At 50.8% G+C, this 15,543-nt stretch overlaps 1 long non-coding RNA gene across 2 annotated transcripts in view; it reads right to left on the bottom strand.

Annotated features, from left to right (window-relative positions):
• Positions 1-1,184: 1,184 nt before the first annotated feature.
• The window catches only part of LOC125158630 (uncharacterized), a 53,758-nt gene continuing 39,399 nt past the window's right edge, over positions 1,185-15,543 (bottom strand). The window contains exon 3 of one of the 2 annotated variants that reach the window (XR_007149450.1): positions 1,185-1,312. This is a non-coding gene — a long non-coding RNA (uncharacterized LOC125158630). Of the gene's footprint in view, positions 1,313-3,994; positions 4,111-15,543 lie in introns of those variants that run through there. The other variant, XR_007149449.1, reaches the window with a different exon arrangement.

Below are 15,543 nucleotides of genomic sequence, written 5' to 3'. Positions count from 1 at the left end.
AGGAAGAGCTTTCCAGGTAGTAGGATCTACATTTACCTGTGCTGAGAGGCCAAGAAAGCCTAGTATGTTTGGGGACTCACTGGTCATCCCATGTGGCTGGATTTTTTTTTTTTTTTTGAGAGAGAGAGAGAGGCAGAGAGAGGGGGACAGAAGATCCGAAGTGGGCTCTGTACTAACACCAGTGAGCCCTATGTGGGGCTCAAACTCATGAACCATGAGATCATGACCTGAGCCAAAGTCGGACACTCAACTGACTTAGCCACCCAGACGCTCCCGATGTGGCTAGATCTTAAGAGTACTAGGTGGCAGGGGAGACTGGCAAGGTAGGTTGACTAATCAAGGTACTTGGTGCCAGCCTCAGATTTTTGGTTTTTATCCTACAGGAAATAACAGGTAGAGGTGTTTAAGCTCAGGGAGTACTGTGATCAGATTTGTGTTTTAGAAAGACAACTCTGGAGGCAATAAGGAGGATGGCTGGAAAGAGGAGTCTAAAGTCAGAGAAATCAGGCAGGATGCTGATTCTGATCCAAGAGAGGGGTCAGATGAGGCCTAGCCCAAGCACTGTCTGTCAAATCGAAAGGAAAGTGAAGGAGGAAGCAGCTTGAGGTTACCAGCTGGGATAACTGGATGGGTGAGCCATCATTCACCAATGGAAGGAATAAAGATAACATGCAGATTTGAGAGTAGAGAATCTGTTAGGATCATGTAGATTGTGCTGCAGTAATTAATAACTTCGAAATCTCATTGGCTTAACAAAACAAAGATTTGTTTCGTTTTCTCACTCATACTATAGGTCCTATGTGGTCCACAGGGGTCTCCACTCCGTACAGTCACTCAGGGATCCAAGCTCCACCGTCTTGTAGCCACACCACCTACAACACATGGCTCCTTTAGTCACGTCCTCAGTTACATGACAGGAGGAGAGAGAGATACTAGAGAATTGTGTACAGGGCTTTTTATTACCCCAGCCCAGACATGATGTACGTGGCTTCCATGCACATTTCATTGGCCAGAACCAGTCTTATGGCCTCTCCTAACTACAGAAGTGTGGAAAGTAGAGGGGAGCACATAGAATACTTGGTGAGCATGATTTTCTCTGTTTATTACAAGAAGGTAATAAACTCAGTTTTGAACGCATTTACTTCAAGCAGAAGATATCCGGTAAGCATTTGGAGATGTGGTTCTGACATTCAGACAGGAGTTGAGAGCTTGAGCTGTAGGTTTGAGCACTGATCTTGTCCCTGCCTTCTGGAGGGTTTATCAGTCAATCAATCTGAGGGATGGCGGCCTGCCTACACCCATGTGAGACATTCTGGACAAGAAGAGAAACATATATATAAATAGCTGTGATCTGCAAGAGGTCAAGTTACATGCTATTTGGCTACAAGCAAAGTGCCATGAAAGGAAAGATGGAGGAGCAGTGAATCCCATGACGGTGAGTAGGAGTGTCACAAGCAAAGGGCAATGATAGCCGACCTCTCAATGGATTGGTGAACCGACACAGGTAAGGAGTGCATGAGAGCAGCAAAGTATGGTAGATTTGGGGAGAGAGGCACCAGGCAAAAGAGAGAAGTCTAGAAGCGGAGGTAGGCAGGGGGCAGATAGTGGAATGTTTTGATGCCAGGTCAAGGAGCCCGGACTTTATGCTGTAGTTATAAAAAACCACTGGAGGCTTTGGAGAGAGAGGGGACAGATAGATGTGTGAAGAAGAGATGGGAACATTTTTTGGATTACTTTCCTCCCTTCAGTGGAAACCAGGCTCCTCACTTGCAAGCACATAATGTGTACACACACACACACACACACACACACCCCTTTTTCTGCCCAGATCCCACTTCTGTATCATAATCCTAGATGATAAATCCTTTATCACTGTTACCAACTAGGCAATTTATGTGACTATCTGCCCACATTATTCCTTCCTCCCTTTTTTCCTCCCTCCCTCCCTTCCTTCCCTTTCTATTTTCTTACTGAGATATAACCTAGAGTGAAATGCACAAAGTGCATGTTAAGTATAGATTAATGAATTTTTATGTGTGTCAACACTCACATAAACACTATTTAAGATATAGGACACTTTCTTCCAGTGAGTTCTGCTCTAGAGGCAACCACTATTCTGATTTCTATCACAATCAATTACTTGTGTCTGTTCAAGAACTTCTAGCAATGAAATAATATAATATTCCCTTGTTTGTATCTAATGGCTATGAGGTCCATCCGCATAGTTGAATCCTGGTCTTATCCTGAGCTGTTCCAGCTTTTAAACCAACTTCCTATCCTTCTCTTTCCCTCTCCTCTTCTTTCTTCTTCCCTTCTTCCCTTCCTTTCTTCCATCAGTTCGTAGAAAGTACCTTTGCAAAGGTGCTAGGGAAGCAGCAGTGAGCAATGCAGATTTGGTTCCTGTTCCTTTGGAAGGGTATGTTCTAGTGGGAGGGCGAGGTGAAATCCCAGGTAATTACAACACAGCGTGATGAGCACAGTGCTCGTCAAGTCTAGGGTGCTATGGGAATTCACAGAAGAGGCGTCAAACCCCAACTTTATGGACCACGGAAGACTTCCTGGAGGAAACAATATCTAAGCGGAGACCTGAATGATGAATAGGGTGTTGTGAGCAGCCGCCTGTGTAAAACCTGCAAGGCAAAAGAGGAAATGGTGCTTTCAAGGAACTGCAGGAAGGTCAGAGATGTTCCGCTCAGCTGGAGCGCAGAGTGCAAAGTGGGAAGGGGTGAGGCTGTGGGGGCTAGGTGGGGCAGATGCTGAAGGGCTTTGTGAGCTCTGCTAAGGAATCTAAACTTGAAGGTGTTGTGGGCCGTCACTGAGGGGTTTCCAGGAGAAAAATGACACAGTGAGGATTTGGTTTCTTTTGTCTATTAATAAATTTGACTTTGAACCGATTTTTTTAAAAGTCTTTCAGTTCTTTTAATTTTTATTTATTAAAAAAATTTTTTAAGTTTATTTATTTGAGAGAGAGGGAGAGAGTGCACCAGCAGGGGAGGGGCAGAGAGAGAGAAGGAGAGAGAGAATCGCAAGCAGGCTCCACACTGTCAGTGTGGAACCTCATGAGGGGCTCAAACTCATAAACTGTGAGATCATGACCTGAGCCGAAGTTGGACGCTTAACCGACTGAGCCACACATGCACCCCCCATCCAGTTCTTTTTTTTAAAGTTTGTTTGTTTTTCAGTTTTATTTATTTAAGTAATCTCTATACCCATGTGGGGCTCGAACCCATGACCTTGAGATTAAGAATTCCACGCTCTATTGGCTGAGCCAGCCAGGCGTCCCCTGAATCCATTTTTAAAAGGCATTTTAGGGGCACCTGGGTGGCTCAGTGGGTTGAGCGTTCAGCTTCAGCTTAGGTCAAGATCTTATGGTTCGTGAGTTCAAGCCCCGCATCGGGGTCTGTGTTAACAGCTCAGAGCCTGGAGCCTACTTGGGATTCTGTGTCTCCCTCTCTCTCTGCCCATCCCCAGCTCATGCTTTCTCTCTCTCTCTCTCTCTTTCAAAATAAACATTAAAAAAATTTTTCTTTTTAAAGGCATTTTCGTTTTTGGAAAGGTACGCACATGGTACCAAAAGGTGTATCATGAAGCACAGTCTCCCTGGCTCGTCCGTCCCCCACTTTACCAGCCCCCCATAGGTGATCTCTCTGTCTGCAGTGTGGAAAGCAACATGGTAATGAAGCAAGAGTGGAAAACGGAGAACTTCTAGGAAGCTATTCACATTCTAGGTAAGAGAGGACCGTAGCGGTGGTGGGAATGATTTGAAAGGTGCTTAGGAAGCAGAAACAACAGCACTTGGGCACAGATTAGAAGCAGGGGTGAAGGATGACAGCCCAGGGAGGAGGACAGTGCCTTTCAGTGAGCCAGGGGGAACAAAGGGGAGCACAGGGAGGGGAATGTGGTGGACGGTCTGCAAAGAAATGCCTTCTCCATTCGGAGCCTTTCATCTAGTTTTCACTCTCCTTGAATCTGGGTGGCCTTTGACTTGCCTTGATCAATAGGATGCAGTAAAACTGATGTCCTGACAGTTCAGGTGTAGGTTTTAGGAGGCCCGCCACAGCTTCCACTTTGGCATCTCGGAAGCCAGCCACCATGTGAAGCGTAAGCACGCTGCAGGAGAGAAAGAGGCTACTCAGAGAGGGAGAGAGACACTCTGGAGGATGAGAGACTAGGCAGGAAAGAGAAGCACCCCCATCTCTCCCTGCCACGTTAGCAGAGGCGCCAGACACATTAGTAAGGCCACCTCAGATGCTCCAGGCCCAGCTGAACTTTCCCTGGCCAACACTGCAGGGAGCGGAGGCAAGCCGTCCACACCAAACCCTGCCCAAACTGCAGAATCGTGAGCACATAAAAGATTGCTGTTGTTTTAAGCCACTCGGTTTGGGATGGATCGTCACCCAATAGATAACTGAAAGAAGTAGGGAGGGATGGGGGAGAGAAGGTATAAGTTCTGCATCCATGGTCTTTCCTTCTTTTCATTCTTAAAATCCTCAGTGTCCCTGCGAAACACCTGCTGCTTTATAATTCAGCTTTATAATCTTCCACCTAGAAGGTTCAGGTGTCTTGGTCTACTGTTTCTCCAGTGCCCACATCAACAGCTCTGAAACCCAACTGCATGTTGATTACTGTTTCCTTGGGTCAACCTAGGGTTGGTTCCAATTCTATCTTTGTTTCGGCGGGGGCGGGGGGCGGGGGGAGGAGGAATTTGTTTTTTCTAACATCATACCCCAGGGAGAAATGTTATTTCTTTGTATTCCTCATTTTCTAATGCAGGGCTAACTGTAAAGTATAGTTGTTCACTAAATGCCAGACGAATGACTAATGAGGCTCACTTGGAGAGAATCCTAAATGGGGTTCAATTCCTAACTTCCTGTTCTAACCAGAGGCCTTCAGTTTCTCCATTTATGCAAAAAGGTCTCACCGCACTCCTTCTGACTCATGTACAGTAATGAGTTAAGGGGCTTCAACGTTGTCAGAGAGCCATCCGTCTGTGCCTCCATGGAGAAATGGCTGGGCCCAGGAGGAAGCAGGTGATGTGACACAAGCGGGTGTGGGGACAAAGACCTAGAGAGGTCTATGTTCCTCAGCAGGAGAGGGGACGTGTATATTTGCTGCAGGAGGGCGAGAGGGTGACTGACCCCATGCTCCCTGTCTCAGTGGCCCTCCTCTGCCCTCACACGGGACTGCCGCCAAGAACTGCCAGTTGGGAGAGCCTGCCATCACTCCCCTCCTCTGGATTGCCTCTCCAGGGAGACTTGGGTACCCTCCATGCAGTCCCTGTTGACTGCTCTTGGTGGCCTGCCCAGAGCCCATTTCTCCACAGGTCTGAGGAGATGGGCATCTTCCCTGTAGCCCCAAACCCAGTTCTAGTGACAGTGGAATCTAAGAAGGAACTCAGAAGACACTCTAGTCTAACTTTCCCATATTCAAGATAAGGAAACTAAGGCCCAGGTCAGGGAAGTGACTTGTCCAAACGCCCCAGCTGGTTCATGGCAGAGGTGAGGCCAGCACCCACATTTCTCAACTCCCAAATTGGTGCCCTCTGTTGCTTACACGGCCTCCCCCAGGGCTCTCCCCTCTCTGACCTCCCTTTCCTTTTTACTATTCCTTCTCTTCTCAGCCTCTCTCCAGCACATGCCCCACGTAGGGACACTTCCAACAGGGGAGGGGGTGGCTAGCAGGCAGCCTGTCCTAATGGATGTGGGACATGCAGAAGGCAGATGAGGTGTGTGCACTCCGAACATGTCAAGCGGCGCCACTTAACACAGCTGCTCAGGCTTGGGCATCGATACACATGCACACATGGACAGTCACACACCTCCTTTAGGGTCACCTATGCTTTCCACCAGTCCCCCCAGTCAGATGGACCTTGGCACAAAGTCAAGTCACAAGACTCCTCACCTGGCCTCAGCCCTTGGTGTCCCACAAAGTAGCTAAACTGGTGGCACCTGGGTAAGGACAGCTGAATGACCCGTTCTGGCCCTTGAACCAGAGATGGGAAAGAGAAGACAGGTTCAGAGCTGTCATCAATGTGGCACATCTTTATGTACTTAGAACTCCTGCCTCTGGGTCCCTAAATGTCCCTCCCTGAGAGGATAACGGGAGGGTGAGGACCCCACTTTCCTTCTTCTTTCTGCTCCCTTTGCTACCCCCCTCTTCCCGTCTTGATAAGAATCTGTTTGAATGAAGCTCCTGCCAGGCCATAGATTCCATCTGAGACACAGCTGGATCTCTTAAAACACAAGGGGAGATGTTTATCTTTCCTCCCAGCTCTGTCCTGTCACCTCCTCCTGGGCATTGCCAGCCAGGGCACCGCCTGGTGAGACAAATTAGGTAAGTCTGAGCTGGGCCCCTGGTACCTACTGCTAAGAGGGTAAGCAGTGCTGGGGGAGGGGCGGGCCACAGAGCCGAGGGGGAGGGGCGGGTAGGGCGGGAACTGAGACGTCCCTTCAGAGTCCGTTCACCTCTTCCCTCCTCCTCTGCTCCCCACTCCACCCCACCCCCAGTCATTCCAATACCCCCCACCTCTGGAAAAGCCAGATTGGGATTCGATCCCCAGCCAGTTGCCGGAGTTCCGGAGCAGCTGTCCCAGGCTTGGGAGGGGGAGGGGGCCAGGAATGCTGGAGCTGAGGCCTGGGCCGCCCCAGACAGAGCAGGCTCTGAATTCTGGGAATGTTTGTGCAGCTGGAGCCCATTAGGGGAGGGAGCCGCGCCGCTTATTAATCCCAGCCTTGTTCCCCGGGAGGGGCCAGGGCCCTGCACACGAGTGGAGAGGGACGGGGCTCTGCTGCAGGAGGCGGCCCCCAGCCCTCAGCCCCCTGCTTGGTTGAGACTCCATCAGGAGCTTGGAGATCTGGGGCCCTGTGCCTGGCTTGCATGGTGCACATGTGTGTGGGGAGGCGAGTGTGGAGGGGTGGGTGTGGGCACAGGTAAGGGGCCTGTGGGGGGGGGGGGGAACGCGGTGAGGTTCCACAGAAGTGCTCCTACCTGGGGAGGCGGGAGGCACACGGTGGTGCTGGGAGGGGGTGCTGTGTACCCCTCAGGGATCCTCACCTGCCCCCCAGAAGCTCCTTGCTGGCAGGCACTCTTACAGCAGGAGAAGAGAAGGAGGTCATGAATTCCTGTTGGCTTAAGTATCTGAGTGTGTGCACAAAGAGGGCTGAGCAGTGAGTGGGGAGGCAGCCACGGGGCCACATCCTGCAGCAGCTCCAGGAGTGGCCATTTAGTAACGTGAAGAGCACCTCCGGGAGTGGTGCAGTGTGTGACCTGTGCAGCCACACACAGTGCTCCGGGTGTAGGGAGTCTGGGGGCCTGGTTTAGTTCCAAGCTAGCACTGCGGATAGGGTGGTGCACTGAAACTGAAACAAAGGGCCTGGCCTGGGGTCCCAGTTCTACGGACTAACTGTGGGGCCTGGGATACATTTCTTAGCTCCTCCGGAGCCTTGCTTCCTTTATTGGGATAGGGTCTGTCCTATGTGTCTTATAGGGTTGTTGTACAGATCATGTTCCTTTGTCTCTGTATCCATCCATCCATCCCACAAACTTAATGGCTACTATATGCCACATATTCTGCTAGTGACCAGGGCCTTAAAAGTGAATAAGGACATTGGCCGTTAGAAGCTCATCCTTAACAGTATGGGGTGGTGTGGGGTTATCACATACACGGATAGAGTGTAATGTGGCAAGCTCTAACCCTGTGTCATGGAGACTGGAAGAGGAAGCAGTGCTAGCCAGCCCATCACAGGTGTGTTCTTAGGATAACATGTATGAAGGTGCCCTGTACACTATATGGCCCAGCACAGTGTGGAAAGAGGCCGTGGCAGGATCCTCTGAGACAGAACTGAGGTCTCATTGTACTTACTGGCACATCTCCAGCTGGGGCTGGGGCTGCTGGATGCTCAGGGTGATAATACAGAAAGTTCCAGAATCAACTAGGACTTTGGTAGGTTGGGAGCTGTGACAGAAATCCCAGAAACCCCTTTGAGGGCCAGGGAGGAAGGCTCTATGACCAATTCGATAGAGAAGATTAGCTTTATTTTGGGGGAAGCTTTTTTTTTTTTTTTTTTTTTTTTAACGTTTATTCATTTGAGAGAGAGAGAGAGAGACAGAGGATCCCAAGCAGGCTCATGCCGATAGCAGAGAGCCCGATGCGGGGCTCAAATCATGAGATCATGATCTGAGCCAAAGTCTGACACTTAACAGGCTGAGCTACTCAGGGTAGCCCCCCCCCCTTTTTTTTTTTTTTTGAGAGAGAGGGTTAGCTTGGTGCCTTTGCTGAATTTCATCCTGGGAGATGGTGAGGAGGGAATGGGGCAAATGGGAGAGGGAAAGTCAATAAAGGGCTGGGGCCTTGGGAGCTTTGGAGAGGGGTCATCTGCCTCAGCCATCCCCAGAAGCCTCTGCAAACAGGAGGAAGGAAGGCCTCTCCTCTCACCCCCAACCCCACAACAGTCCCTGAGTTCACAGGGTCTCCAGCTCAGGTAGAGCTCCCTTCAAAAGGTCAGAGAACTTCCCAGGAGGGCTGCTGGGACAGGAACCATAGGACACCAAGCCTTGTAATTACTCTGACAAAAATTTAGGATCTTGGGATGGGCAAGGAATGGGAACAGTTGTCTGAGAATTCCCAGGTCATGCCTGCAAAGTGTTGGCCCCAATGGCTCCAAATGGCACCGGCCATTTCAGGCATAGATAGCCTCTGAAGTGAGTACTCCTGTCCAAGGGGCTCACTGCTTTTAGGTTCCAGGCCACATGTCTAAGGAACTAAACAAGGGCTATCTCTGTGGAACAGAATCAGAGAGGTGAGTAGGAGGCCCACAAAATTCTGGAGGCTCAGTTCCTGCCTTTGGGGAACCCTAGTCTAAGACGGGATACAGCCCCTGCTCTCAGGAAACTTGTGTTCTAGTGAAAGGGAGACATCATTTGTTCTCCAGGAACATCTAGACGAGAGATATAGCCTTTGTCCTTAGGAAACCTCCAGTCTGCTGATGGATCTCCATCTAAGATACAAAAAATTATGGACATGGGGCGACTATGAGACAAGCTAATGAACCAAGTACCAGTTATGGGCAGTCAGGAGTAGTAGAATGAATGATAGGGGAGGAGAAATATGGAGTTCGCTATAGGAAGCTCCTGGAGGAAGAGGGTAAACAATAAAGTAGACTACAGTCAGTTGGGGGAGAGGACGTTTCTCTGTAGGGATGCCCCAACTATCTCTCCCGTCTTGGGGAGGGGTGTGAAATGTCCAGGCTGCACTAGCTGATCCCTAATATCCCTTTCAGCTTTAACATACTAGACTTCCTGGCCCCAGCCCTCTCACCCCTGCTTCCTCTCCCTCAGAGCCTCCCCCACCCCTGCCCTTCCTCTCGGCCTTCCATTTGGTCTCTCCTGAGGCAGGTGGTCCAGCCAGCTGCTTGGCCTGTGTGGAGATGAGATCCCACCCACAGTGTGGGATGGCGTTCAGTGGGGGTGGGCTGTGACCTGAGGAGCTGACAGCTGGGTTTGGGGCTCAGGCAGGGGCACAGGGGTGAGGACATGGCTTGTGGCAGCTTTTCCCAATACCCTCAAGTAGGGGAGATTTGTGGGGAAGGAGAGAAGGGTTCCAGGGATGTCCTAGATTCCAGCTCTGGTGGGTCTGGGTCCCTTTGCGGAGGTCTGGGAGGGCCCATCAGGGAAGAACAGGTTGAACTCTACTTCCCCTGAGCTGGGGGACACTGGGGCTAGAGTTGGGCCAGGCTGGGTGGTTCCTGCAGCTGCTGGGCGTGCTCCTTGGGAAGGAGCTGGGAGGTGGGGGGCAGTGTGGATTGGAAAGGACAGCTGGGTCTGCCAGGAAGCCTGGCCTGACATCCCTCCTGAGACACTTCCCCTCCCTCACCCTACACATGTGGGCCATGACGGGGGGGGGGGGGGGGGGGGCGGTACTCTCCACCCCAGAACAAGAGGTCAGACAGTGACCCGGGAGAGCTGAGAGCCGGGACTAGGCCTGAGGGACCTGTGTTATTTCCGTCTCAGCACCTTTCCATCAGAAAGACTTACAGGAAAAGCGCCTGGGTCACATGGAGTACCCAGCAATAGACGGTGGCTGGATGGCTGAATGGAAGACTCAAGTCCTGTTTTCACTGATTCAGCCGAGTACCCCCCACCAGTGATGCCTTCTGTATCACTGGTTCTTAAACTTTAACAGTGTCTAGGAGTTACTTGTTAAAACATAATGCCATGAAGTCCACCTCACTTCAGAGATTTTGATTCAGTAGATCTAGAGTGGGGGCTGAGAATTTGAAGTTCCTGCAAGTTCCCAGGTAGTGCTGACGCTCCGGGTCCAAGGCCACGCTTCGAGTAGGATACTACTCCTTTTTTCTCTCTTTCTTCCTCAGCTGTCTCATCCTTCTCCCATCCCCTGCCCGCCTGCCTGCCCCTCCACCCATCAAGCACAAGCCAGCTCAGCTGTTAGTGGCGAAGCACATGGTGGGGGTGGCAGAGGCCAAGGTCAGACTCTCCAGGAGTAGAGCTGGGCTCAGCCTGCCTTCTTCTATTGAACCTAGGCCTGGCAACGTACTGGGGTGAGTCTCTATCCCTTCCTTGCTTCTCTTCCCCAGCACAGTGACCTTCAACCTGGGGGTCCCGGAGGATTCCATATGTGGACCTGTAGAGTAGAATTTTCCCACCAGGTCTGTGTGTTAATGTTTTTCAAATATGTATGGATGCTGTTGTATGAAAAAATGTATACTCATTTAAAAGTCTTAATGAGTTTATACTTTCTCAACTTAAAAAAGTTACAAAATACATGATACTTACAAAGCATTTTGGCATTTTGTCAAGATGAACGATCCTCAACATAGCCTAACAGAGTGTGCATGATTTGTACAGGCTATTGCCCCAGCTCCATTCAAGATCCCCCTCCTCACCACACAGGCCTTAGTTCAATTGCACAAATTGACCTAACCCCCTCTCCTCCCTCTGGCCTCAGGGCCTTTGCACATGCAGTTCCCTTTGCCTACTACAGTCCAATAATCTGTCTCACTTCACAATCCCTTCCACTCCTTAGCCTGGTTAACTTTTACTTTTTCTGCAAATCTAGGCTAATCACTTCCTTAGCAAATCCTTCCCATCTTTCTGATCATGTCATTTCCCCCTTTAGAGGTTGTCACAACACGTATATATATGCGTATTCCTCTGTCTGTAACCCTCAAGGTTGTTTTAGTTTTACGTTATGTGTGTCACTTTAATTTCTGACTTCCCTATCAGTGTGAAATTTCTGTGAGGCAGAGTCCCTTTGCTTCTTCTGCTTATTGCCCACTGTTACAGCTCTAGAGCCGACAACAGTGCCTGGCACTAACAGCGTACTTAATAAACATGTGGTTAATGATGCAGTCAATTAGTCAGTTGACAAATAAAAGATCCCCTCCATAGCTGAAGGCAACAGCCAGAGAACTTTGCAGCCAATCTGGCACCCAAAGACAAAAGTTGAAAACAGTCCATATAAACAAAACAAAACAAAACAAAACAAAACAAAACAAAACAACAAAAAACCCTCCAACGACTGCTACACCTGTACTGCTCCTGATGGGAATTTTCTGACCACTTGTTCTCATTGGTACACCATAGTTTTGGCCGCTTCTGTAGAGATGAGAGAGAAGCAGAGGTGACTGGCTGGCAGCCAGAGTAGTAGGAGATGGGAGGGAGAGGGAGAAATTGGAGAAGAGCAGATGAAAGAGAAGGGAGAGAAGAAAACAGGGGGAGGGGCACCTGGGTGGCTCAACCAGCTAAGCCTCAGACTTGATTTTGGCTCAGGTCATGATCTCACGGTTTGGGGTTTGGTTCCTGGGATGGAGTCCCTCGAAGGGCTCTGCACTGGCAGCATGGAGCCTGCTTGGGATTCTCTCTCCCTCTCCGTCTCCCTCTCTCTCTCTCTCTCTCTCTCTGCCCCTTCCTCGCTGTGCATGCGTGTGCATGCACACTCACGTGCTCACTTGCTCGCTCTCTCAAAGTAAATAAATATAGAGAAAAGAAAGGAGGGCAGGAGAGACAGAGAAGAGAAAAAAAAGGATGTGAAGAGGAGAAAGAGGACAAACCTCTCCCAGGACAAAGTGAAAAGAAGACAATTTCCAGAGATCATAATAGGGTCAAAGGTGGAGCCAGAGGGGTGTCATTTGACTGCCTTGCTTTGTGACCTCCTCCTCCACGCTCAGTCATCCCTTCTCTCTTTCCCGATCCCCAGCTCCCTCCCGGTCTGCCCCAGGAGCTGGGCTAGTTTATTTTCCTTGGGAAGGCTTCCTGAAAGGGGAGCCTGATTTGCCTGACACATGAAAAGTGTCTCAGACTGCCGTCTGACCCTTCCCGCAGAGCCCCAGCTCCAGGGAGTTTGTCTGACATGCAGTCACACACGTGGACACACACACACGCACACACACAACCTGGCACATGGCGCACACATGCCCCCGGGGACCCCAGGGTGAGTCTAGGAGTTGTGTGAGCACAAATGTGTATGTACACAGGCACCCCCTCACGTGTAGATAAGATGCAATGTACAGGTACCCAAAGCTTACCGCCCCCCCGCCCCCGCCCCACATGGGCGTCTCGTACCTGTGCTCGGCACATAAGCTCACTCATTCACGTGTGAAACATTATTCCAAACCCCCATGTGTGCCCATTTCCACTCTTTGTTGTGACGCTGTGTGGGGAAGACGCGAGTGTTGGACACATGTGGTGTGACTGGCCCTTGTGAGTGGCTGGTGTGGCCCAGGGCCAGCGGCAGCTTCTCCGGGAGTCAGAGGAGGAGTGCCAGAGAGACCACCCACTGTGTTGGGGGGGCTCCCCCCGCCACACTGCCTGGGGATGGGAGGTGGGACGTCTGTGTCCTCAAGGTCCCTGACTTCAGGCTCTTTTTTTTTTTCTTTTTAATGTTTATTCATTTTTCAGAGAGAGAGAGACAGAGCGTGAGCAGAGGAGGGGCAGAGAGAGAAGGAGACACAGAATCCGAAGCAGGCTCCAGGCTCCGAGCTGTCAGCACAGAGCCCGACGTGGGGCTCGAACTCACAGACTGAGAGATCGTGACCTGAGCCGAAGTCGGACACTCAACCGACTGAGCCACCCAGGCGCCCCAACTTCAGGCTCTTTTGGAGTCAAGAGTGCCATCTGTACTTCCAAAGGGTGCTCCTAGGAATTGGAAGGGAGTTCTCTCCTGCACACCATATCCCCTGCCTGGTCTCGTTTTGCGGGGTCCAAGCCCACTCCATAGGGCCCAGGGCTCCTGCCCTCCAAGAGGAGACTTGCTGGGGAGTGAAAAGCTCAGGGGCTGCTCCGCCCCCTACCAGTCAGCATCTACTACATTCCACTCGCCAGGTACTTCATGCACAATATCTTAGTTAATATTTCTTTTTTTTTTTTTCAAGTAAACTTCACCCCCAGTGTGGGGCTTGAACTCCCGACCCAGAGATCAAGAGTTGCATGCTCCACTGACCGAGCCAGCCAGGAGCCCCTGCTATTTAACGCTTGTAACTAGCTTGTGAAAGCCTTCTACTCTTCCTTTAGGGATGGGGAACTGAAACTTTGGGGGTATAGAAACATGCCCCACTCATGAGGCCAAGAGTTGGGATTTGGTCCCAGGTCTGCCTGCCGCCCAAGTCCATGGTCTTGAACACCGTGACATACTGCCTCCAACGTCACTTTTCTTACCTCAGAAGCTGCCCGGAAGGAGCTGAGATGACTATGGTACAATGGCCTGGCACAATGCCTGGCACCTGGAGTGCATTTGAATGTGCCTTCTTTCTCCTTTGGGTTCCTGTGTGGAGGAGAGCGGGGTGTGCAACACTCCCCTGACCAGTGGGAGGGGGCTTCGGCAGCAAGTGAGTGAGGCGGGCAAGGTGGGCAAAGAGGCAAATGTAGAAGCCAAGCCCCCCACCCCTTACCACCCCCACCACTTTCACCTCTGGAGCCTGGCCCTGGTGAGAAGCCGAAGAAACCAGGGATCATCAGCGGCACCCCCAACACTCACCCACGCCCGCCTGCTATGGGGGGCATGGCAGGAGAGGACGAGAATCCTCCACACCCATTGCTTGTCCTCCTGCTCTCTGCCGCCTCCCCCCACCCCAAAAAGAGGCATTCCCAGACTCCCAGACACAGGGAGGGGAGGGGCTGGGAGTGGAAAGGGAGGAGGGGCCGCCACACACTGAAGCCTTTGTGGGATTCCCAAGAGTCGAGGTGGAAACACTTCATATATCAAGTGTGTTTGTCCCTCCCTGGGGAATGGGAGGGGGGAGTGGCAAGGGGGAGGGAGGACGTGGTGGAGGGCTTAGGGCCTGAAATAGGAAACACCAGTGTGTAACCCGAGTCCGGGAAGGGAGGAGGGGGCTGCCCAGAACCTTTCTTGAGGAACTGACCTGTTCTTGGCTTCTGGGATCCCCACTCTGGGGCTTCTACTCCCCCCTCCTCAGGCCCCTATTCACTGTGCAGAAACACACAACACCGGCCACTCCTTCCAGACCCTGTGTTCTTCCTGCCAGGCTCCATAGTTACCTTCCCTGCATCCCACTCCTGCTCACTCCCTGGCCTGCTCCTTGGTTCTCCCGGAGTCCACTCTTCCCTCACCCCACTTCCCCCACCGAAGTCTCTAATCCACCACCACCCCACCTCGCCATCTTCAGAACTCTGCTCCGGCCGAGCCTCTGAGACTCCTGGCCACCGTCTCCCCCGGATCTCCTCTTTTTGGAGCTCACTCTCTTCAACCACAGCCTTGCCTCCTGCTGCCCAAAACTGTTCTAGGATCCTAGGTCAGTCTTCTCTAAGTCTTGACAGGTTCCTTGCCTCTGTTCCCTCACTCGTGTCCCTGACCCAGCCAACATGCCAGATAACAGGGATACTGTATTGAGAGTGACTATAACCCAGCTCACTCAGTAACCTTGTAATGAATATAACTGTGACAATTCAGAAAAGTTATTTAAGAAGTTATTCAAGCTTATTCAAGAAGCATTTACTGAGGGCCTACTAAATGTCAGATCCTCTGCTAGCTGCTGGTCAGGAACTCACAGTACATATCACCCTTAGGCTCTAGGCAAGAGGGTACCCAGTGCTGAGACTCCACAGCACAAAGTCCATGGGATGCATCTCCCCTGAACCTGCATGGTCCCCTCCACACTCCTCCTAGACCATGCCCTGGGTTCCTGGCCCAGTGCTGTGTGAAACCATACTGATATCTGAGGCAGAAGAAAGAAAGAAAGAAAGAAAGAAAGAAAGAAAGAGGGAAGGAAGGGAGGAAGGAGGCAAAGAAGGAGGAAAGGGAGAGAGAGAGAGAGAAAGAGAAAGAATGAAAGGAAGGAGGGAAGGGGGAAGGGAGGAAGGGAGGAAGGAAGGAAGGCAGGCAGGCAGGAAGGAAGCGAAAGACAAAAACCAAAAGCCCAAACAGTAGTAACAACAAAAACAGTAATACTGACCCTGTCTTTATTTAAAATTTTGATATTTTACTATGAATATTTTGCATTTAATTTGATTTTTTAAATATTGTGTTAAAAAATTATTTATTACTGAATTTTTTGGTGTTCCTTAAATTTT

Source organism: Prionailurus viverrinus, unplaced genomic scaffold (assembly GCF_022837055.1).
Source record: "Prionailurus viverrinus isolate Anna unplaced genomic scaffold, UM_Priviv_1.0 scaffold_35, whole genome shotgun sequence".
Classification (NCBI taxonomy): domain Eukaryota; kingdom Metazoa; phylum Chordata; class Mammalia; order Carnivora; family Felidae; genus Prionailurus; species Prionailurus viverrinus.
The sequence above is the reverse complement of the archived record's forward strand: the minus strand, read 5'-3'. Positions and strand labels throughout refer to the sequence as shown.